Raw genomic sequence first — 26122 nt, forward strand, 5'->3', positions numbered from 1 at the left:
GTATTTATTTTAATTTTTGCAAAGCTCTCGCAATCCCCCAGGGCAGCTGCGGGACAGAGCTCAGTGTCCCTCCGCTCCCTGTTACATCAAAAAGCATAAAAATCAAGGACTGTCACAGTAATCAGCTAGAGGCCCATTCAGTAGGATTCATGATTTTCAGTCAGCATTTGATTGGTGGAAGAGTTGTGAGGCAGCAGCATGGGGAGCGTAATGGCAGGTGTCATCATCGAAGTCAGCCAATCCGGTTTCGCCAGCGTTTGAGTTAGTAATTCATAATTCTTAGTCCTGGGGAGAGATGGCAAATGGTCATTATGGTCCCAGTAACCCACAGGGAATCAGACAAGAACCCTCCCGCACTCCCTGGAGGAGTTTAGTCCCTTTCTAGTCCCCTACAGCTGTGTGCGACCGCCAGCATTCCACTTCCAGTATTGTGCATTGTACAGCAGTGCCCTTTACAAACTGTGATTGATGGCACTGGATAGGGAAATGAGGGAGGAGAGGGCCAGGGGAGATTTGGGAGGGCTGGAACTGAGCTCTTGGATTTGTTAAAGGGAAGGGTAATTTTAGAAATTAAAACTTTCTTTTGGGGATTTGAGCTGCCACTGGGATTTATGCTCTGGTTATCACACACTCGTCAAATCCCTGCCACTGTGTCAGTATTTACCCACACAGAGTTTATTCTGTCTGCCACGGGAATGCTGTGTCAATGAGACAGCATTGCACTTCCCAGCATTGCATTCAATGGAGAGGGTGACAGGAGGAAAGGGGAAGAAGTCTTGCGTGCTTGAAGGGGGCAGCTCAGTGATGTTGAGAGTAGCCCTCTGCCCTGCTCCTGATCTGTGGTGCATGATCCTGGTGGTGAAGTGGCTGCTGTGAGATCAGGAAAAGTGGTTGTGGAGAGGAAGTATGTCACAAAGCCAGTGCTGCTACACGGTAGATTCTTCCAGGTTTGGCTAATGGAAGCCCCAGAGCACCCATGGAGTTGGCGCCTATGCTCCTGAGAGTCAACAACCACACTGTTCCCCAGTTCTTTTGGGCCCCTATTCTAGGACCTCCACACCTCTGGTGATTCTCCATCCTTCTTACCTCTCTCCTCCCGCAGCCCTCAGTTCGGGTCTTCTGTGAGAGGGCTCCCCACAGTGTTCCACTCTTCAGGCCCCCTTGCCTGTGAGTCCTACCCCTGCTAAGCAACATCTCCTGGGAGCCTCAGTCTAGAAACAACCCTCTGCTTCTTGGCTCAGCCTGCCCTGATTGAGCTAGTTTGTCCCCTTTCCCTCGGGACCCCTGCACACACCGTCTGTTCAGCAGGGTTTCCCTGCTCTGGCCAGTTTTCTCCAGTGGCTGCCACCCACAGCACTAGCCGAACAGCTCTCGGAAGTTCTCTCTCTGTGCAGGTCTCTTCCCCAACATCTTCCACTGCAGCCTTCTCAGATCTCAGACAGCTCTCTCCTAGCAATTCTTAACAGCTCCCTGCATGGAGGCCAGGTGCCTTCTATCAGGACCCACTGGGAGGGACCTAACTAGTTACAGGTGAACAGGACCCATTCCCTCTTACATGAACCAGTCTTAAATGAACACAGCCATCAAATGGGGAAGTTACCAAGGGACAAGATGGAATCTCCATCACTCAAAGTCTGTCAGTCAAGTCTTGGTATAAAATTTGCATAAGCATCTGGGTGACTTAGGCATCCAAGTCCCACATTCAAAATTGACGGAGGCACTTAAGAGCCTGAGTCCTGGTGAAAGTCTGGGGATATGAAGTACCGAAGTCTTCCTCACTTTTGAAAATGCAACTTACAGTCTTAACACATGGAGGCGCTGGTGAGGCTTCTGCCAGGATATCTTTCTTTGGGGTGTGCCCTAGCTCACCTAGAAATCATGGGCTAGTTGCAGGAAGGACTGGATGAAATTCCCTGGACTGTGTTCTGCAGGAGGTCAGACTAGCTGAAGAGAACGGTCCCTTCTGGCCTTAAAATGTGTGAACCTATGAATTGTGCTGGTGGTGTTCTCTGTTAACATACATTTGAGCCTGTCACTCCCCCATCCTCTCTCTAACTACCAGACAAGCAGGAAAATAATACCTCCGAAATGAAAAGGAAAAGCTTTGTTTCTGCTCGCTAGTTGTTACTCCTTGGCATGGACTAAAGGCAGCAGCTGAAACAAACAGTTTCATGCCATTGGCAGATGCCGCTGGGTGGGGGACCCTTCTGTGTCAGGGCTGGTGGGCAGCAGCAAGAGCGGGGGGCACTTTTTTCCTTTCACTGAGGTTGTACCATGAAATATACTGAGGGTGCCTCCTTTAACTCAAATGGCTCCAGTCTCCATTCCCATTATGAGAGCTGCCAAGATAACGCAAGAGATTCTCAAAGAGAGAGAACTTGAGATACTCACCACAGATCATCGCCCCATTAAACCCTTTAGAGAGAAAAAAACAAGAAAGTTATTTTTTCCATTGACTTCCTGTGACATTGGAATGAGGGTGGTTAGCTCCTATCCCTGGCAGAAGCAGCTGTGGTGCTTGTGTCATGGCAAACTTTGTTGCTGTCCCAGAGCTGCTACTGACTTCTGGTGTAGCCCAGGGTGTTTAGCACCTTTTGAAATCGAGCCGCAGGCATCTGTACTTGAAACCCTCAACTGTGAGACCCCCTAAATGAGTGACAACTTTTCCTCCTGTTGGCCTAAATGTGTAAGGGAAACGGCATAGTAAGCTAACGTCAGTCAGTGAGGGCCTCTCTATTTCTCCGGCACACAAACTTCTTAGAACCGAATCTGTACACACCGAATCTGAGATTTGGACAAAAGTGGCTTTTAATCTATCTAAACACAATAATAGATGTAAAGAATTTTCTTAATAAGTGAGGAGAACCTTTTATCCTCCTTTCTGCTCACTCAAACAATCCAAACTCAGCTACAGGGAATGCTAAAAGTTCACCTTTGGGCAAAGAGGAAAGCACAGACATATCCAATCCTATTTCTGAGAGAGAATCATCATTATAATAGAGAGTATGTTACTCCTACCATTACTTTCATTGTTACCACCAGCATTTGTACGGGCCCAGCGCTGCTTCCCTTTGGGCAAGGGACGGAGACGAGGAGAATGGCAGCTATAGATTGATCTTGACCGTCCCACCAGGTTATAAAGCAACACCTGAAACTCCATATTTTGAAACATGGGTGTGACACTCTATACCTCGGGGGAGCATCCTGTTACCCCCATATTCCTCATTTTTAGATAACTGTGATCTTGCATATAAAGCATGCCTGGTAAGGTATCGGGGAAAGGTTATGATCTGCTGAAAGACATTGTTCTATCTAAACATGTGTAGCACCAATGCATATGAAATGATAAGAATTGTGTTGTATGGTTTTCACTAAAATATGCTGTGGGTTTGGGAGGCACCCAGATACTAGCTACACAGAGACAATGACAAGGGAGGTAACCAACACCGGGGTGGGTGCTGTTGAACAGACATCACTAGCCATTGTCCAGCAAGGGAGCTACAATGCAATGACTCACCTGCATGAGGCCACACCAAGGGAATTGCTCAACCTTGGCTGGGGACTCATGACACAGGGGCCCCATGCTTGGCTTTCTCCTGCCCCCACCTATGCTGTAAGCAACAAAGACACTCATTGAAGACTCCAGCAGAGGAGATTGGCCCAGGTTTCAAGGGTGAAATCTGTACATGAAGGACTGCAATCTCCAGTGGGGTGAGAAAAACTGCTTAATCGAGACGTTGGGCAGTCTAATAGGGTTGAGAGCTTAGACTGCATGCTTATATTTTATTTTATTTTGGTAACTAATTCTGACTTTTTGCCTATCACTTAATGTCACTTAAAATCTATCTTTTGTAGTAAAAAAAATTGTTTAACGGTTTATCTTTACCAGTGAGTTTGTATAAAGTGTGTGGCAAACCTGCTCAGGTTTGCAAAGGCTGGTGTATATCCCCTTTCCATTGATGAAGTGGTGAACCAATTAATAAATTTGCACTGCTCATCTTGATATATTGGTATATTCCTGAGGTACAGTGCTGGGAGCTGGGGGGATTTGGCTCTGGTGTCTTTCTCTGTGATTCATGAGTGGCTCTGGGAGCGTTCCTGCAACCTACCTGGGTGTAGGGCTCCACATGCGGTTGTGCTGAGTGATAACAGCACCTGAAGGGGTTTGCTGCTGGTCACTAGCAAGGCATTGTGAGAGACAGCCCAGGCTGGAGGGCGTTAAGGGGGCACAGCGGTCCCACAGACCCAGGCTGCACCCCGGGGATCCCGTCACAATGGGAACCATTTTATTGGTCTGATTTCCCATCATGAGAGAAACTAGGACTGCCAGGGATCTCTGACATAGTAGAATTGCTAACCCTACCCGTTAAGGGAATGGCCTTCCATCACTTCACTTGGCCTCTGTCAAAATTATCAGGGTGATGTAGCAGACTCGTAAAGCAAAGTGAATTTGCAGTGCTCACAGGCACCGCACCATTGATGCTGCGAACCACTGCTCTGACTCCAGTGGAGCTACATCAGGTTACTGTGGTGTATCTCCAATACAGAGATGTGGATTTACACCCATTTGGAATTTGACCCATTGAACCCCCTGGAGTTTTGGATAATTTACACCAGCTGGGGATTTGGCCCCACTCACTTTATTGGAGCTAAGACAGATTTCCATCCGTTGGGCATTTGGCCCCACTAACTTTCATTGAACTATAGATGAGTGACACCAGTTGTTGATCTGGCCCCACTTCTTTTATTGAGGCAACACCAATTTACATCGTCTGGGAATCTGCTCCCTTGTATAGATGAGGTCATGTATGTGATTGCCTATGGGGATACTATTATCCCAGTCTCAGGTAGGCAGCTTCACAGGATTTCCAGTGAATCACAGCTCACAATATGGATGACTCCATCTGGGACCCGGTCATAATGAAGAGAGACCTAAGAAATACAATAAATTGCCTACTTGTATAATAGGAGAATTGAAACCACAAAGAACACCTGGATTAACTCTTAGACACTCCTGTGGGACTTGGAAACCCAGAGCTTTGTGTTCTGCCTCACTCTTTCCATGCGTGTCTAGGCTATTCCAGCTGAACACTGGTCTCAAGGTTCAGGCTTGCTAAGAGGTAATGAGATAATATAAAAGAGCTGGACAGCAAAATCATTTTGAGTACTCACCCCAACAATACGTGGAGCTCGATTCATGACCTCCTGGAAGGAAATAGTGAGAGTAGGATCAAGAAACGCCCTTCTCCAATATAATTTCAATGAAGTTGATTCCTCACAATAGCAAAAGCCTTACCAGCCAGTTCTACACTAGGAGCACTTTGCCAGTACAGTTCTACCAGTACACTCGTGTGCTTTTGCTGGTATGGCATATTCTCCTCTGAAATGAGGCCATGTCTCCATGACAGAGCGTATGCCTGCATAGTCCCTAGAGGACAGGCTGCATATGCTGACTTAAGGACTTGTTCCGACATAATAAGACCACCTCCCCACTTGACGTTCAGTAAGCTGAGAGACTCACCCTTCTGTCGGTCTAGTTGCCTCTATCCTGGGGATTTTTCAGCATAGCGTTTTTCACACTGCTAGCTGATATAGAGACACTGGCCGAACACTGAAGTGTACACCAGGCCCAGCAATACCAGCAAAAGCAGTTTTGCTGGTTATAACTGCAGTTACAATAGTCAGGCCTGACCAACTTGATTGCCTTCTATGATGAGATAACTGGCTCTGTGGATATGGGGAAAGCAGTGGACATGACATATCTTGACTTTAGCAAAGCTTTTGCTACGGTCTCCCACAGTATTCCTGCTAGCAAGTTAAAGAGGTACGGATAGGATGAATGGACTATGAGGTGGATAGAAAGCTGGCTAGATAGTCGGGCTCAACGGGTAGTGATCAAGGGCTGGATGTCTAGTTGGCAGCCGGTATCAAGCAGAGTGTCCCAGGGGCCGGTCCTGGGGCCTGTTTTGTTCAATGTCTTTATTAATGATCTGGATGATGGGATGGATTGCACCCTCCACAAGTTCAGAGATGACACGAAGGTGCGGGGAGAGGTAGATATGCTGGAGGGTAGGGATAGGGTCCAGAGGGACCTAGACAAATTGGAGGAATGTGCCAAAAGAAATCTGATGAGGTTCAACAAGGACCAGTGCAGAGTCCTGCACTTAGGACGGAAGAATCCCATGCACCGCTACAGGCTGGAGACCGACAGGCTAAGTAGCAGCTCTGCAGAAAAGGACCTGGGGATTGCAGTGGATGAGAAGCTGGATATGAGTCAGCGGTGTGCCCTTGTTGCCAAGAAGGCTGACAGGATCTTGGGCTGCATTAGTAGGAACACTGCCAGCAGATTGAGGGAAGTGATTATTCCCCTCTATTCAGCACTGGTGAGGCCACATCTGGAGGATTGCATCCAGTTTTGGGGCCCCCACTACAGAAAGGATGTAGGCAAATTAGAGAGACTACAGCGGAGAGCAATGAAAATGATTAGGGGGCTGGGGCAGGGGATTTACGAGGAGAGGCTGAGGGAACTGGGCTTGTTTAGTCTGCAGAAGAGAAGAGTGAGCGGGGATTTGATAGCAGCCTTCAACTACCTGCAGGGGGGTTCCAAAGAGGATGGAGCTAGTCTATTCTCATTGATGGCAGACGACAGAACAAGGAGAAATGGTCTCAAGTTGCAGTGCGGGAGGTCTAGGTTGGATATTAGGAAACACTATTTCACTAGGAGGGTGGTGAAGCACTGGACTGGGTTCCGTAGGGAGGTGGTGGAATCTCCATCCTTAGAGGTTCTTAAGGCCCGGCTTGACAAAGCCCTGGCTGGGATGATTTAACTGGGGATTGGTCCAGCTTTGAGTAGGGGGTTGGACTAGATGACCTTCTGAGGTCTCTTCCAACCCTAATCTTCTATGATTTTATGACTTTTGCCAGCGCAGCGATGTCGTAAGGAATCAAACTTCTTCACACCCCATACGGATCGAGCTATGCCAGCCGAAGTCCATATTGTAGACATGGCCCCAGACAGCTCTGCGATGGGAAACCGTCCCCCTATCCTTGCTTCTCAGGGCGGAGATTAACCTGGAATATGGGAGCTTCCTTTCGTGACTCTGATCCCTCAAGATAAGAAATAGAGATGATCAACGTTTTTTGTAATGAATTTTTGCAAGCAAATTGTCACTTTTTTACCAGAAAATTAATCACTTCTTTTCTTGACAAAATCAGAAATGAAAAGGTTTTCATTTTTTCATTTTTTTCCCCCCTTTCTTCTTTGATGGAGCTCTTTGAAAAATTATAAGTTTGTTTGTGGCAAATTTCCAAGAAAAATAGCATTGGAACATGATTTGCAAACAGGACTCTGGGGAATCAACACAATTCAAAACATTTTTAGTTCTATTTTTCATAATTTTCATTGGAAAAAAAATCTTTCTTGAGTGGCAACAGCTAATTCAGATCCTATTATTTTATATTATAGTTGGGATTTTGTTTTCCCATGTGCATTACTTCGCATTTATCAACAATGAAGTTCATCTGCCATTTTGTTGCCCAGTCACCCAGTTTTTGTGAGATCCCTTTGTAACTCTTCGCAGTCTGCTTTGGACTTACAAAACTGCTCAAGATATTTATCATCTGCAAATTTTGCCACCTCACTGTTTATCCCTTTTTCCAGATTGTTTATGGATATGGTGAGTAGTACTGCTCCAAGTACAGATCCCTGCAGGATACCACTCTTGACTGAAAATTGACCCTTTATTCCTACCCGTTGTTTCCTATCTTTTAACCAGTTGTTGATCCATGAGAGGACCTTCCCTCTTATCCCATGACAGCTTACTTTGCTTAAGAACTTTCGATGAGGGAGCTTGTCAAAGACTTTCTGGAAATCTAAGTACACTATATCCACTGGATTCCCCCTTGTCCACGTGCTTGTTGACCCCCCTCAAAGAATTCTAGTAGATGGGTAAGGCATGATTGCTCTTTACAAAAACCACGTGGACTCTTCCCCCAACAAATTGTGTTCATCTAGGTGTCCGGTAATTCTGTCCTTTACTACAGTTTCAACCAGCTTGCCGGCACTCAAGTTAGGTTTACCAGCCTGGAATTACCGGGATCACCTCTCGAGTCTTTTTTAAAAATTGGTGTCACGTTAGCAATGCTCCAGTCATCTGGTACAGAAGGTGATTGAAATGATAGGTTACGTACCACACTTAGTAGTTCTGCAATTTCACATTTGAGTTCCACGAGAACACTTGAGTGAATGCCATCTGGTCCTGGGGACTTATTACTCTTTAATTTTTCAATCTGTTCCAAAAGCTCCTCTAATGATACCTCAATCTGGGACAGTTCCTCAGATTTGTCACCTAAAAAGAATGGCTCTGGTTTGGGAATCTCCCTCACGTCCTCAGCCGTGACGACCGATGCAAAGAATTTATTTCGTTTCTCCGCAATGGCTTTATCGTCCTTGAGTGCTCCTTTAGCATCTCAATCGTCCAGTGGCACCACCGGTTGTTTAGCAGCTTCCTGCTTCTGATCTACTTCAAAACATTTGGCTCTTACTTTTTGAGTCTTTTGCTAGTTGTTCTTCAAATTCTTTTTTGACCTTCCTAATTGTATTTTTACATTTCACTTGCCAGAGTTTATTCTCCTTTCTATTTTCCTCCGTAGTATTTAACTTCCACTTTTTAAAGGATGCCTTTTGCCTCTCAGTGCTTCTTTGACTTTGTTTCGCCATGGTGGCACTTTTAGAATTCTCTAATTATGTTTTTTAATTTGGGGGATACATTGAAGTTGAGCCTGCATTATGGTGTCTTTACAAAGTTTCCATGCAGCGTGGGGGATTTCACATTTGGCACTGTACCTTTTAATTTCTGTTTAATTGACTTTCTCATGTTTGTGTTGTTCCCCTTTCTGAAATTAAATGCAGCTATGGCGGGCTGCTGTGGTTTTTCTCCCACCCGAGGGATGTTAAATTTAATTATATTGTCCTCACGATTACCAAGCAATCCAGCTATATTCACTTCTTGGACCAGATCCTGTGATCCACTTAGTAGGAAATCAAAGTTTGCCTCTCCTCTTGGGGGTCCCAGGACTAGCTTCTCCAAGAAGCAGTCATTTAAGGTGTCAAGAAACTTTATATCTGCATCCCGTCCTAAGATGACATGTACCCAGTCAATATGGGGATTGTTGAAATCCCCCATCATTACTGAGTTGCTGTGTTGGTTTTGTTTTGTTTTGTTTTATAGCCTCTCTAATCTCTCTGAGCATTTCACAGTCACTATCACCATCCTGGTCAGGTGGTGGGTTGTCTATGGAATTACTATCCATAGAGATTCTATGGTACAGTTTGGTTCATTTAAGATTTTTATTTCATTTGACTCTGGTTTTTTTCACCTCTAGTGCCACTCCCCCACCAGTCCGACCGGTTCTGTCCTTCCAATCTAAAGAAATAGTATTTTTCAATTCACCTCATACAAGTACTGTCATGCAATCTCTTTCATGTGAAAGTGAAACTTTCAAAGGTAGATTTTATTTTAAAATAACTGCACTCAAAAACAAAACCATGTAAAACTTTAGAGCCTACAAATCCACTCAATCCTACTTCTTGTTCAGCCAGTTTCTAAGACAAAGAGATTTCTTTTCATTTACAGGAGATGATGCTGCCCGCTTCTCACTTTCAGGTGACATTGTAAATAAAAAGAGGCATTCGCATGGCACTTTTGCAGCCGGCATTGCAAGGTATTTACGTGCTAGATATGCTAAACATTCGTATGCCCCTTCATGCTTTGGCCACCATTCCAGAGGATATGCTTCCATGCTCGTGACACTTCTTCAAAAAAAAAAATGCGCTAATTGAATTTCTGACTGAATTCCTTGTGCAAGATTGTATGTCTCCTGCTCTGTGTTCTACCCGCATTCTGCCACATATATTTCACATTATAGCAGTCTAGGATGATGACCCAGCACAAGTTAAAGAGGTACGGATTGGATGAATGGACTATAAGGTGGATAGAAAGCTGGCTAGATAGTCGGGCTCAACGGGTAGTGATCAACGGCTGGATGTCTAGTTGGCAGCCGGTATCAAGAACACTTTCGCTGCAGATTTGACAAAATGCAAAGAAGGTACCAATGTGAGGTTTCTAAAGATAGCTACAGCACTCAACCCAAGGCTTAAGAATCAGAAGTGCCTTCCAAAATCTGAGAGGGACAAGGTGTGGAACATGTTGCTCTTTTAAGACTTCTGACAACACTCCAATGTGGAAACTACAGAACCCGAACCAAAGTAATTTGACAGCAAAGTAATTTTGAGTACTCACCAGAGGAAAAGGTTTTCCAGCTGGATGTTTTCGAAACACCTGTAAGGAAACAGAACAGGATCAAGAAACTCCTTCTCCAATATCATTTCAAGGTTGTTGATTCCTCACAATGGCAATGGCGTTACCAACAAGCTCTACACTAGGAACGCTTTGCCAGTACAGTTCTACCAGTACACTCGTGTGCTTTTGCTGGTATAGCATATTCTCCTCGAAAGGGAAATGAGGCCATGTCTACACTACAGAGCCTATGCCTGCATAGTCCCTAGAGTACAGGCTGCATATGCTGACTTAAGGACTTGTTCCGACATAATAAGACCACTTCCCCACTTGACGTTCAGTAAGCTGAGAGACTCACCCTTCTGTCGGTCTAGTTGCCTCTATCCTGGGGATTTTTCAGCATAGCGTTTTTCACACTGCTAGCTGATATAGAGACACTGGCCGAACACTGAAGTGTACACCAGGCCCAGCAATACCAGCAAAAGCAGTTTTGCTGGTTATAACTGCAGTTACAATAGTCAGGCCTGACCAACCTGATTGCCTTCTATGATGAGATAACTGGCTCTCTGGATATGGGGAAAGCAGTGGACATGACATATCTTGACTTTAGCAAAGCTTTTGCTACGGTCTCCCACAGTATTCTTGCTAGCAAGTTAAAGAGGTACGGATAGGATGAATGGACTATGAGGTGGATAGAAAGCTGGCTAGATAGTCGGGCTCAACGGGTAGTGATCAACGGCTGGATGTCTAGTTGGCAGCCGGCATCAAGCAGAGTGTCCCAGGGGCCGGTCCTGGGGCCTGTTTTGTTCAATGTCTTTATTAATGATCTGGATGATGGGATGGATTGCACCCTCCGCAAGTTCAGAGATGACACGAAGGTGCGGGGAGAGGTAGATATCCTGGAGGGTAGGGATAGGGTCCAGAGGGACCTAGACAAATTGGAGGATTGTGCCAAAAGAAATCTGATGAGGTTCAACAAGGACCAGTGCAGAGTCCTGCACTTAGGACGGAAGAATCCCATGCACCGCTACTGCCTGGGGACTGACAGGCTAAGTAGCAGTTCTGCAGAAAAGGACCTGGGGATTGCAGGTGATGAGAAACTGGATATGAGATGATGAGAAGCTGGATATGAGTCAGCAGTGTGCCCTTGTTGCCAAGAAGGCTGACAGGATCTTGGGCTGCATTAGTAGGAACACTGCCAGCAGATTGAGGGAAGTGATTATTCCCCTCTATTCAGCACTGGTGAGGCCACATCTGGAGGATTACGTCCAGTTTTGGGGCCCCCACTACAGAAAGGATGTAGGCAAATTAGAGAGACTACAGCGGAGAGCAATGAAAATGATTAGGGGGCTGGGGCAGGGGATTTACGAGGAGAGGCTGAGGGAACTGGGCTTGTTTAGTCTGCAGAAGAGAAGAGTGAGCGGGGATTGGATAGCAGCCTTCAACTACCTGCAGGGGGGTTCCAAAGAGGATGGAGCTCAGCTATTCTCATTGATGGCAGACGACAGAACAAGGAGGAATGGTCTCAAGTTGCAGTGGGGGAGGTCTAGGTTGGATATTAGGAAACACTATTTCACTAAGAGGGTGGTGAAGCACTGGACTGGGTTCCGTAGGGAGGTGGTGGAATCTCCATCCTTAGAGGTTCTTAAGGCCCAGCTTGACAAAGCCCTGGCTGGGATGATTTAACTGGGGATTGGTCCAGCTTTGAGTAGGGGGTTGGACCAGATGACCTTCTGAGGTCTCTTCCAACCCTAATCTTCTATGATTTTATGACTTTTGCCAGCGCAGCGATGTCGTACGGAATCAAACTTCTTCACACCCCATACGGATCGAGCTATGCCAGCCGAAGTCCATATTGTAGACATGGCCCCAGACAGCTCTGCGATGGGAAACCGTCCCCCTATCCTTGCTTCTCAGGGCGGAGATTAACCTGGAATATGGGAGCTTCCTTTCGTGACTCTGATCCCTCAAGATAAGAAATAGAGATGATCAACATTTTTCGTAATGAATTTTTGCAAGCAAATTGTCACTTTTTTACCAGAAAATTAATCACTTCTTTTTTTGACAAAATCAGAAATGAAAAGGTTTTCATTTTTTCATTTTTTCCCCCCTTTTTTCTTTGATGGAGCTCTTTGAAAAATTATAAGTTTGTTTGTGGCAAATTTCCAAGAAAAATAGCATTGGAACACTATTTGCAAATAGGACTCTGGGGAATCAACAAAATTCAAAACATTTTTAGTTCTATTTTTCATAATTTTCATTGGAAAAAAAATCTTTCTTGAGTGGCAACAGCTAATTCAGATCCTATTATTTTATATTATAGTTGGGATTTTGTTTTCCCATGTGCATTACTTCGCATTTATCAACAATGAAGTTCATCTGCCATTTTGTTGCCCAGTCACCCAGTTTTTGTGAGATCCCTTTGTAACTCTTCGCAGTCTGCTTTGGACTTACAAAACTGCTCAAGATATTTATCATCTGCAAATTTTGCCACCTCACTGTTTATCCCTTTTTCCAGATTGTTTATGAATATGGTGAGTAGTACTGGTCCAAGTACACATCCCTGCAGGATACCACTCTTGACTGAAAATTGACCATTTATTCCTGCCCTTTGTTTCCTATCTTTTAACCAGTTGCTGATCCATGAGAGGACCTTCCCTCTTCTCCCATGACATCTTACTTTGCTTAAGAACCTTCGATGAGGGAGCTTGTCAAAGACTTTCTGGAAATCTAAGTACACTATATCCACTGGATTCCCCCTTGTCCACGTGCTTGTTGACCCCCCTCAAAGAATTCTAGTAGATGGGTAAGGCATGATTGCTCTTTACAAAAACCATGTGGACTCTTCCCCCAACAAATTGTGTTCATCTAGGTGTCCGGTAATTCTGTCCTTTACTACAGTTTCAACCAGCTTGCCGGCACTCAAGTTAGGCTTACCAGCCTGTAATTACCGGGATCACCTCTCGAGTCTTTTTTAAAAATTGGTGTCACGTTAGCAATGCTCCAGTCATCTGGTACAGAAGGTGATTGAAATGATAGGTTACGTACCACACTTTGTAGTTTTGCAATTTCACATTTGAGTTCCAAGAGAACACTTGAGTGAATGCCATCTGGTCCTGGGGACTTATTACTCTTTAATTTTGCAATCTGTTCCAAAAGCTCCTCTAATGATACCTCAATCTGGGACAGTTCCTCAGATTTGTCACCTAAAAAGAATGGCTCTGGTTTGGGAATCTCCCTCACGTCCTCAGCCGTGAAGACCGACGCAAAGAATTTATTTTGTTTCTCCGCAATGGCTTTATCGTCCTTGAGTGCTCCTTTAGCATCTCAATCGTCCAGTGGCACCACTGGTTGTTTAGCAGCTTCCTGCTTCTGATCTACTTCAAAATGTTTAGCTGTTACTTTTTGAGTCTTTTGTTAGTTGTTCTTCAAATTCTTTTTTGACCTTCCTAATTGTATTTTTACATTTCACTTGCCAGAGTTTATTCTCCTTTCTATTTTCCTCAGTAGTATTTAACTTCCACTTTTTAAAGGATGCCTTTTGCCTCTCAGTGCTTCTTTGACTTTGTTTCGCCATGGTGGCACTTTTAGGATTCTCTAATTATGTTTTTTAATTTGGGGGATACATTGAAGTTGAGCCTGCATTATGGTGTCTTTACAAAGTTTCCATGCAGTGTGGGGGATTTCACATTTGGCACTGTACCTTTTAATTTCTGTTTAATTGACTTTCTCATGTTTGTGTTGTTCCCCTTTCTGAAATTAAATGCAGCTATGGCGGGCTGCTGTGGTTTTTCTCCCACCCAAGGGATGTTTCATTTAATTATATTATGCTCGCAATTACCAAGCAATCCAACTATATTCACTTCTTGGACCAGATCCTGTGATCCACCTAGTACTAAATCAAAGATTGCCTCTCCTCTTGGGGGTCCCAGGACTAGCTTCTCCAAGAAGCAGTCATTTAAGGTGTCAAGAAACTTTATATCTGCATCCCGTCCTAAGATGACATGTACCCAGTCAATATGGGGATTGTTAAAATCCCCCATCATTATTGAGTTGTTGTCTTGTTTTTGTTTTATTTTGTTTTATAGCCTCTCTAATCTCTCTGAGCATTTCACAGTCACTATCACCATCCTGGTCAGGTGGTGGGTTGTCTATGGAATTACTATCCATAGAGATTCTATGGTACAGTTTGCTTCATTTAAGATTTTTATTTCATTTGACGCTGTTTTTTTTCACCTCTAGTGCCACTCCCCCACCAGTCCGACCTGTTCTGTCCTTCCAATCTAAAGAAATAGTATTTTTCAATTCACCTCATGCAAGTACTGTCATGCAATCTCTTTCATGTGAAAGTGAAACTTTCAAAGGTAGATTTTATTTTAAAATAACTGCACTCAAAAACAAAACCATGTAAAACTTTCGAGCCTACAACTCCACTCAATCCTACTTCTTGTTCAGCCAATTTCTAAGACAAAGAAGTTTGTTTTCATTTACAGGAGATAATGCTGCCCGCTTCTCACTTTCAGGTGACATTGTAAATAAGAAGAGGCCCTTCGTATGGCCCTTCATGCTTTGGCCACCATTCCAGAGGATATGATTCCATGCTCGTGACACTTCTTCAAAAAAAAAGAAAATGCACTAATTGAATTTCTGACTGAACTCCTTGTGCGAGATTGTATGTCTCTGTGTTTTACCCGCATTCTGCCATATATATTTCATGTTATAGCAGTCTCGGATGACGACTCAGCACACGTTGTTCATTTCAAGAACACTTTCGCTGCAGATTTGACAAAATGCAAAGAAGGTACCAATGTGAGAATCTGGAATTTGGGAACTCCCTTTCTTCAGTCTGACTTTTCAAGATAAGTATTAGAGCTGGTTCAATTTTTTCAAAGTGAATATTTGTTATAAAATTGTCATTTTTTTTCCAGAGAACAAATTCATTGTTTGATAGAATCAAAAATGAAAAAGTTTGACATTTTTTCATTTACTTCCCCCTCCCCCCGCTTCTTTCTTTTTTACTGGAGCTACTTGAAAAATTATAGAAACTTTTTGGGATTTTTCAATGAAAAATTACATTTCAACTCTATTTCCAAAAATGGATCTTGGGAATCAAATGACACAACTCAGAACTTTTTTGTTTTAGTTTTCATTTATTTCAATAATGTTTCAAAATGCTCGAGCCCGCAAAGAATGAGACCTCCTGAATCACTGACCACTGCTGCACTTGTTGGCCTAAATGTGGAAGGACATGGCAGAGTAAACTGTTGTCAGTCAGTGAGAGCCTCTCTCTGTCTTCTGCACACAAACCACTTTTAACCATACATGTACACATCAAGTCTGAAATTTGGAACAAAAGCTGCTTTTGAGATATCTGAGCACAATAACATCTAGACAGTTTTCTTAATATGTGATGAAAACCCTTCAGCCTCCTCCCCCCCCCCTGCTGTTACTCAGGATCTTTCTACACTTAAAACGCTACAGCAACACCGTGCAGCGCTAAATTTGCACACTGAAGCACTTCAGTGTAAACACTCGCTACCGTGACGGGAGGGGTTCTCCTGTCGCTATAGTTAATCCACATTCCCATGGAGCAGTACCTAGGTTGAGTGTAAAATTCTTCCGGCTAGCTAGCACTGTCTGCAATGAGGATTTGGTCGGGATAGCTGCTACTATCAGGGGTGTGGATTTTTCATGCTCATGAGAGACATCATGCATCATGCTCATGAGAGACAGAGATATCAATGTGAGTATTCAGGATAGATGGGGCCTCAGACAATTCAAGCTCAGCTACAGGGAATGCCAAGAGATCATCACAGAACAATTCACCATTGGGTAGAGAGAAAAAGGAGACACTTATGTTACTATATCACAGAGAAAATCATCTTTCTAATATAAAGTATTAATCCTAGTAGTACTTTCACTTTTACCAGCAGAGCTTCTACCGGCAAAGCACTGCTTCCCTTTCGGTAAAGGGTGGAGATGGGGGTAAAGGCAGCCATGATTTGGAGCTGAATGTTGGTTTCTGTTTGTTTCTTCCGATTATGAAATCCGCTTTCAGGCTGGGGAGGTTTAGCAGCTCCATTGATACCATGAGTCGTCTATGACGTTACAAGCCTGATTGCGCAAACCCAACACCTTGTTTGTTAAAGAGACCAATGGCCTTTGTCAATGAGGAACGGTCAGAGTTGATTTACCTCCCGGTGTAATATGGCTATATACTCTCCCTAGAGTTTCTGAACATAGTTTTTATGGTGTGGATGGGGTCTGTAATCATAAGTACATAAGAATGGCCATCCTGAGTCAGACCAAAGGTCTATCCAGCCCAGTATCCCATCTACCAACAGTGGCCAATGCCAGGTTCCCCAGAGGGAGTGAACCTAACAGGCAATGATCAAGTGATCTCTCCCCGGCCATCCATCTCCACCCTCTGACAAACAGAGGCTAGGGACACCATTCCTTACCCATACTGGCTAATAGCCATTAATGGACTTAACCTCCATGAATTTATCCAGTTCTCTTTTAAACCCTCTCATAGTCCTAGCCTTCACAACCTTCTCAGGCAGGGAGTTCCACAGGTTGACTGTGTGCTGTGTGAAGAACAACTTCCTTTTATTTGTTTTAAATCTGCTGCCCATTAATTTCATTTGGTGGCCCCTAGTTCTTATATTATGGGAACAAGTAAATAACTTTTCTTTATTCACTTTCTCTAAACCACTCATGATTTTATAGATCTCTATCATATCCCCCCTTAGTCTCCTCTTTTCCAAGCTGAAAAGTCCTAGCGTCTTTAATCTCTCCTCCTATGGGACCCGTTCTAAACCCCTAATCATTTTAGTTGCCCTTCTCTGAACCTTTTCCAATGCCAGTATATCTTTTCTGAGATGAGGAGACAACATCTGTATGCGGTATTCAAGATATTCTCCGTCTTATTCTCTATGCCTTTTTTAATGATTTGTTTGCTTTTTTGACTGCTGCTGCACACTGCATGGATGTCTTCAGAGAACTATCCACAATGACTCCAAGATCTTTTTCCTGATTAGTTGTAGCTAAATTAGCCCCCATCATATTCTATGTATAGTTGGGGTTATTTTTTCCAATATGCATTACTTTACATTTATCCACATTAAATTTCATTTGCCATTTTGTTGCCCAATCACTTAGTTTGGTGAGATCTTTTTAAAGTTCTTCACAGTCTGCTTTGGTCTTAACTATCTTGAGCAGTTTAGTATCATCTGCAAACTTTGCCACCTCATTGTTTACCCCTTTCTCCAGATCATTTATGAATAAATTGAATAGGATTGGTCCTAGGACTGACCCTTGGGGAACACCACTAGTTACCCCTCTCCATTCTGAAAATTTACCATTTATTCCTACCCTTTGTTCCCTGTCTTTTAACCAGTTCTCAATCCATGAGAGGATCTTCCCTCTTATCCCATGACAACTTAATTTACATAAGAGCCTTTGGGGAGGGACCTTGTCAAAGGCTTTCTGAAAATCTAAGTACACTGTGTCCACTGGATCCCCCTTGTCTACATGTTTGTTGACCCCTTCAAAGAACTCTAAGGCCTGGGCTGCACTGGGGGCGGGGGTTCGAACTAAGATACACAACTTCCGCTACGCTATTTGCGTAGCTGAAGTCAAAGTATCTTAGTTTGAGTTACCTGGCCGTCCTCACAGTGGCAAGTCGACCGCGACAGCTCCCCCGTCGACTCCGCTTACTCCTCCTGCCGAGGTGGAGTACAGGCGTCGATTCAGGGATCTATTTATCGCGTCTAGACGTGATTTATCGCGTCTAGACGTGATTTATCGCGTCCCCGATAGATCGATCACTACCCACCGAGCCGGTGGGTAGTGAAGACGTGCCCTAAAAGGTTAGTAAGACACTATTTCCCTTCACAGAAACCATGTTGACTTTTGCCCAACCATTTATGTTCTTCTATGTGTCTGGACACTTTTACTTTTTACAATTGTTTCAACTAATTTGCCCAGTACTGACGATAGACTAACCGGTGTGTAATTGCTGGGATCACCTCTAGAGCTCTTCTTAAATAGTGGCATTACATTAGCTATCCTCCAGTCATTGGGTACAGAAGCTGATTTAAAGGACAGGTTCCAAACCCTAGTTAATAGTTCCGCAATTTCACATTGGAGTTCTTTCAGAACTCTTGGGTGAATGCCATCTGGTCCTGGTGACTTGTTACTGTTAAGTTTATCAATTAATTCCAAAACGTCCTCTAGTGACACTTCAGTCTGTGACAATTTCTCAGATTTGTCACCTGCAAAAGATGGCTCAGGTCTGAGAATCTTCCAAACATCCTCAGCCGTGAAGACTAAAGCAAAGCATTCATTTAGTTTCTCTGCAATGACTTTATTGTCTTTAAGTTTGTCTGCGGAAAAGGACCTAGGGGTGACAGTGGACGAGAAGCTGGATATGAGTCAGCAGTGTGCCCTTGTTGCCAAGAAGGCCAATGGCATTTTGGGATGTATAAGTAGGGGCATAGCGAGCAGATCGAGGGACGTGATCGTTCCCCTCTATTCGACATTGGTGAGGCCTCATCTGGAGTACTGTGTCCAGTTTTGGGCCCCACACTTCAAGAAGGATGTGGATAAATTGGAGAGAGTCCAGCGAAGGGCAACAAAAATGATTAGGGGACTGGAACACATGAGTTATGAGGAGAGGCTGAGGGAGCTGGGATTGTTTAGCCTGCAGAAGAGAAGAATGAGGGGGGATTTGATAGCTGCTTTCAACTACCTGAAAGGGGGTTCCAAAGAGGATGGCTCTAGACTGTTCTCAATGGTAGCAGATGAAAGAACGAGGAGTAATGGTCTCAAGTTGCAGTGGGGGAGGTTTAGATTGGATATTAGGAAAAACTTTTTCACTAAGAGGGTGGTGAAACACTGGAATGCGTTACCTAGGGAGGTGGTAGAATCTCCTTCCTTAGAGGTTTTTAAGGTCAGGCTTGACAAAGCCCTGGCTGGGATGATTTAACTGGGAATTGGTCCTGCTTTGAGCAGGGGGTTGGACTAGATGACCTTCTGGGGTCCCTTCCAACCCTGATATTCTATGATTCTATGATTCTAAGTGCTCCTTTTGTATCTCAATCGTCCAGGGGTCCCACTGGTTGTTTAGCAGGCTTCCTGCTTCTGATGTACTTAAAAAACATTTTGTTCTTACCTTTTGAGTTTTTGGCTAGTTGTTCTTCAAACTCCTTTTTGGCTTTTCTTATTACATTTTTACACTTAATTTGGCAGAGTTTATGCTCCTTTCTATTTACCTCACTAGGATTTGCCTTCCACTTTTTAAAAGATGCCTTTTTATCTCTCACTGCTTCTTCTACATGGTTGTTAAGCCACAGAGGCTCTTTTTTAGTTCTTTTACTGTGTTTTTTAATTTGGATTTACATTTAAGTTGGGCCTCTATTATGGTGTCTTTGAAAAGTGTCCATGCAGCTTGCAGGGATTTCACTCTATTCACTGAACCTTTTAATTTCTGTTTAACTAACCCCCTCATTTTTGAATAGTTCCCTTTTCTGAAATTTCAGGTTTCAGAGTAACAGCCGTGTTAGTCTGTATTCGCAAAAAGAAAAGGAGGACTTGGGGCACCTTAGAGACTAACCAATTTATTTGAGCATGAGCTTTCGTGAGCTACAGCTTATGCTCAAATAAATTGGTTAGTCTCCAAGGTGCCCCAAGTCCTCCTTTTCTTTTTTCTGAAATTAAATGCCATAGTGTTGGGCTCTTGACGTGTTCTTCCCACCACAGGAATGTTAAATGTTAGTGGATTATGGTCACTGTTTCCAAGCGGTCCTGTTATAGTTCCCTCTTGGACCAGATCCTGCGCCCCACTCAGGACTAGATCGAGAGTTGCCTCTCCCCTGGTGGGTTCCTGTACCAGCTGCTCCAAGAAGCCGCCATTTAAAGGATCGAGAAATTTTGTCTCTGCATTTCGTCCTGAGGTGACATGGACCCAGTCAACATGGGGATAATTGAAATCCCCCACTATTAGTGAGTTCTTTGTTTTGGCAGCCTCTCTAATCTCCCTTAGCATTTCATCATCACTATCGCTGTCCTGGTCAGGTGGTCGATAATAGATCCCTACTGTTATATTCTTATTAGAGCCTGGAATTACTATCCAGAGAGATTCTATGGAACATGTGGATTCATTTAAGATTTTTACTTCATTTGATTCTACATTTTCTCCCCCCCCGCCCACCCCCGCATGACCTGTTCTGTCCTTCCAATATATATTGTACCCCGGAATGATTGTGTCCCATTGATTGTCCTCATTCCACCAATTTTCCGTGATGCCTATTATGTAAATATCCTCCTTTAACACGAGGCACTCTAGTTCACCCATCTTATTATTTAGACTTCTAGCATTTGTGTACAAGCACTTTAAAAACTTGTCTGTGTTTATTTGTCTGCCCTTTTCTGATGTGTCAGATTCTTTTTTATGTGACTGTTTCTCATCTGATCTGGCCCCTACTTTATCCTCTTCCATCCTCTCCTCCCGACTAAAACCTAGAGAATCTCTATCAATAGACCCTCTTGTAAGAGAAGTCTCTGTCCGATCCACGTGCTCCTCTGCAGCAATCAGCTTTCCCCCCGCCCCCATCTCTTAACATTAAAAAGGTTGCAGAGCAATTTTTAAACTAAGTGCCAGCCGTCTGGATCCACCTTGGTTTAGGTGGAACCCATCCTTCCTGTATAGGCTCCCCCCTATCCCAAAAGTTTCCCCAGTTCCTAATAAATCTAAACCCTGCCTCTCTACACCGTCATCTCATCCACGCATTGAGACTCTGAAGCTCTGCCTGCCTACCTGGCCCTGCACGTGGAAGCATTTCTGAGAATGCCACCATAGAGGTCCTGGATTTCAGTCTCTTTCCTACCAGCCTAAATTTGGCCTCCAGGACGTCTCTCCTCCCCTTCCCTGTGTCACTGGTACCTACATGTACCACGACCACTGGCTCCTCCCCAGCACTGCACATAAGTCTGTCTAGATGCCTCGAGAGAAATCATAGCTGGCCCTATGACCACCACCTGAAACTCCAGATTCTGAACATGATGGGAAGCCAGATGAATAAAAGAGAGACTAGGATTGCCAGGGATCTCTCACTTCATAGATTTGCTAACCCTAACCGTGAAGGGAATGGGCTTCCGCCATTTAATCTGGCCTCTGTCTGTTAAAAGTATCAGGCTAATAGAACAGACTCTTGAAGCAAAAGGAACTTGCAGTACTCACAGGCAGAGCATCACTGACGCGGCTCACCCCTGCCCTGCCTCCAATGGAGCGACCTCGGTTTAGCCTGGACCATGAACTCCAACACAGGAATGTTGATTTACATCCATTTGGAATCTGGCCCGTTGACTCCAATGAAGCTACGGATAAGTTACACCAGAAGGGGATCTGGCCCTGCTGACTTTACTGGAACAATGGTTGATTTACACCTGTTGTTCTGTCTCCACTTACTTTGATAGAGCAACACTAATTTACACCAGCTTGGGATCTGCTCCCTTGTAGAGATGAGGCCATGTACGGGATTGCCCATGGTGACACTATGATCTGCAGTCTCTCGGATGCAGAATGACAGAATTCTCCGTATATCACAGCTCCCAGTATGTATGACTCCACCTGGGAAGTGATTATAATGAACAGAGCCCACAGTAACCCAGCAAATTGTCTACTTTTATGCTGGGAGACTTGAACCTGCAAAGAACACTTGGATTGACACTTACATGCCCCATGGGACTTGGAAGTCCATTGCTTTGTGTTTTGCACCAGTCTTTGAACATGTGTCCAGGATACTCCAGTTGACTCTGAATCTCAGGGTTCGGGCTTGCGAAGAGGTACTGAGATAATATGACAGCCTGACAATAAAGTAAATCTAGAGTACTCACCGAAATAGCTTCTTCAAATGGAGTCTCGACATCCTGTAAGGAGATAGTTAGGAGTTATTTCACCCTGCTCTTTCTCCACGATCATTTCAATGTAGCTGATTCCTCACAATGGCAATAGCTTTCCCAGGTCAGTTCTACACAAGGAGCGCTTGGCCAGTGTGGCTCTACCGGTAGACTAGTGGGCTTTTGCCAGTATAGCATGTTCCCCCCAAAGCCAAATAAGGTCATGTCTGCATTACGCTGCATTGCCCCGATGGAACATGCTGTGCACGCCAACAGAAGGTCTTTTTCTGCCAATATCAGCACTCCACCTCCCCGATGGATGTTCGGTATGCTGACAGAATCACCTTCTCTTGGTCTAGTTCCGTCTATACGGGGGATTCTCCAGGAAAATAGCCATGTTGCCCAAGAGGGGTGATTTTTGCACACAGCTCGTTGATATAGCTGCGCTGGCAGAACTTTATAGTGTAGACCAGGCTCAACCATACCAGCAAAAGCCCAGTTGTGCTGATTACAATTGCAGCTACAGTAGGGAGAGGCTTTTGCCAGCACAGCCGTGTCAGTCAGGAATCAAACCTCTTCACACCCCATACTATAGAGCTGTGCCAGCAGAAGTCTGTGTTTCAGACATGGCCCCAGACAGCTCTGCGATGGGAAACAGCCCTCCTACACTTCCTTCTCAGTACTCAGATTGACCCCCAGAATCTGGAATTTGAGAACTAAGTCCCTTTCTTGAGTCTGACTTTTCACGATAAGAATTAGAGCTGGTTAAATGTTTCAAAATGAATTTTTGTAAAAATATTGTCATTTTGTTTTGCAAAATCAGAAATGAAAAGAATTTGTGGTTTTTTTATTTATTCCCCCCCCCCTTCATCTTTTCTGGAGCTGTTTGAAAAATTATAAGTGTGTTTTGGGGACATTTCAAAGAAAAATAGCATTTCAAATCTATTTGCAAAAATGGGTCTGAGGAATCAAAGAACAAACCTCAAAACTTTTTTTCTTTTTCTTTTTCATTATTTTTATGGAAAAATTGGGGGGAAAGGTGGCTAGAAAATTATGTAATAGAACTCATGCCTTTTTTTCTTTTTAGTTTTCATTATTTTCGTTGAAAAAAATCAGAAAAAAACAGAAGAAACAAATTTTTCCATCAAATTTTTCTTTTAAAAAAAATCATTTTTAGTTAAAAATAAAATAGATTAGTGACAAATTTCAAGTAGTTCTACATTTTTCTCCTTTCAAAAATGACTGAGCATCCTGTTTGTTGTTTTCAAAAAATATAGAACGTGGAGGGAAGAGTTGATTGCACAGCTGAAACTGTTCAGCACTTTTGGGAATCAAGTCCAAATCGTCAGTGATTGCGCCCCCAAAGAATGAGATCTGCAGGTTTTGCTAACTGTGTGAGGGAAATGGCATGATAAGCTATTGTCAATTGGTGAGGGCCTCTCTATATCTCCGGCACACAAACCTCTTAGAACCATATGTAAACACTGAAGCTGAAGATTGGAACAATAGTTGCTTTTGTAATATCTAAGCACAATAATGGATCCAAAACATTTTCTGAATAAGCAAGGAAATCCCTCTAATCTTCTCCCCTCACTACACCGAGACAATTCCAACTCAGCTACAGGGAATGCTAAGATACTGTCCCTGAGCAATTCACCTTTGGACAGAGAGGAAAGGGGAGACATTTCAGATCGTATTTCACAGAGAAAATCATCATTATAATAGAAAGGTCCAACTTATGACATTCTCCTAAGCAAAGTAGGGAAATATGATCTAGGTGAAATTGGTATAATGTGTGTGCACAACTGGTTGAAAGGCTGGGTAACGGTGGTTCTCTGTCAAGCTGGGTGGACGTATCTAGTGGCGTTCTGCAGTGGTCACTCCTGGGTCTGATACTATTCCATATTTTCATTAATGACTTGGATAATGGGGTGGAGAACACACTTATAAAATGTGCAGATGATACCAAGCTGGGAGGAGTTGCAAGCAGAGGGTTAGAATTCAAAACAACCTTAACATATTGGAGAATTGGACCAAAAGCATCTAGATGAAATTCAATAGACAAGTGCAAAGTACTTCTCTTAGGAAAGAAAAAAACAAATGTACAGCTACAAAAGAGGGAATAACTGGCTAGGTGGTAATACCCGGAAAAGGATCAGGTGGTTATTGTGAGTCACAAATTGAATATGAGTCAACATATGATACAGATGTAAAAGAGGCTATTATCATTCTGGGATATATTAACAGGAGTGGTGAATGTAAGACACAGGAAGTAATTGTTCCATTGTGCTCAGCACTGGGGAGGCCTCTGTTGGAGCCGTGTTTTCAGTTCTGGGCGCTACACTTTAGGAAAGATGTAAACAAATCGGAGAGTCCAGAGGAAAGCAACAAAAATGGTAAAAGGTTTCGAAAATGTGGCCTGTGAGGAGAGGTTAAAAAATGGGGCATGTTTAGTATTGACACAAGAGGACTGAGGAGGGGGACCTGATAACAGTCTTCAAATATATTAAGGGTTGTTCTAAAGAGGACTGTGATCAACTGTTCTCTGTGTCCACTGAAGATAGGGCAAAAAGTAGGGGGCTTAATTGCAGCAAGGGAGATTTTGACTCGATATTAAAAAGAACTTTCTAACTCTAAGGGTAATTAAACTCTTGAGTAGGCTTGTGGAATCCCCATCATTGCACGTTTTTAAGAAAACTTTGGACATCACCTGTCAGGGATGGTTTAGGTTTCTTGGTTCTGCCTCAGTGCAGGGAGCTGGACATGATGACTTCTTGCGGTCCCTTCCAGCTCTACCTTTCTATTATTTTACAAAAGTCATCGTTATGACAAATAGTATGTCACTCCTAGCAGTGCTTTAATTGTTACCAGCAGCACTCCTACGGGCAGAGAGCTGCTTCCCTTGGGCAAAGGACAGAGATGAGGGGAATGGCAGCCATGATCTGGACTTCCATCATCGCTTCCGTTCAGCTCTTCCAGATGAGCAAGTCCCCATTGTGGCTGGGGAGTTTAGCAGCTGTATTTATCCCCTGTGTCATATCTGACACTACAAGCCTGATTGCTCCAACCCAATCCCTGGATTGTCAAAGAGATCAATAGTCTTCATTAAACTAAAAAGGTCAGGACCATCGTATTAGTCCTTCTGCAATATGGCTGTATGATGTCCCTAGAGTTTCTGATTACAGCCTTTGTGGTGTGGAAAGGGGCTGTAACCAAAGCATCCTCTGTTATTTTCAAACATTTTAGAGAATGGGGTGGGGGGTCGGGGAGGGGGGTTCTTTGCACAGCCCAGGATGTTCAGCACTTTTGGGAATCAAGATCAAGTCATCTCTGCTTGAGCCTCTAAAGAATGAGACCCCACCCCCAGCCCATATCGCTGACCACTGGGCCACAAGTTGGCCAAATGTGTGGTGGAAATGGCATAGTAAGCTAATGTCAATCAGTGAGGACCTCTCTATTTCTCCAGCACGCAAACCACTTTGAACCATATGTACACATTGAATCTGAACTTTGGAACAAAATGCGCTTTGGGGATATCGAAGCATAATAACAGATCTAAAGAATTTTCCAAATAAGTGAGGAAAACCCTTTAATCTTCTCCCCCCATTACTGTACTCGGCCAATTCAAACTCAGCACAGTGCTAAGACACTGTCCAAGAACAATTCACCTTTGGGCAGAGAGGAAAGTGGAGCCATTTCAGATCCCATTTCACAGAGAAAACCAGCATTATAATAGAAAGTATTATACTGCTCGTAGTGATCGCATCCTTACCTGTGCGCTGACCTGATGCGCGCTGCTTCTCTTTGGGGAAAGGATGGTGACGAGGAGAATGGCAGCCACAATCTGGAGCTTCATCTTGGCTGCTGAAAGATTCTTCCAGGTCCTGATATCCCCAGTGTGCAGCTCGAGGGTTTAGCATCTA

At 43.9% G+C, this 26122-nt stretch overlaps 1 long non-coding RNA gene across 1 annotated transcript; it reads right to left on the reverse strand.

Moving 5' to 3' along the window:
• Positions 1-26122, reverse strand: LOC311512074. The gene is made up of 6 exons (XR_014709387.1): positions 25972-26122; positions 22197-22229; positions 10302-10340; positions 5173-5205; positions 2392-2415; positions 1-285 (listed from the first exon to the last, which is right to left on the reverse strand). It is a non-coding gene; the product is annotated as an uncharacterized lncRNA (long non-coding RNA).

This window comes from Lepidochelys olivacea, assembly GCF_965140295.1.
Source record: "Lepidochelys olivacea isolate rLepOli2 genome assembly, chromosome: 24".
In the NCBI taxonomy this organism is placed as follows: Eukaryota; Metazoa; Chordata; order Testudines; family Cheloniidae; genus Lepidochelys; species Lepidochelys olivacea.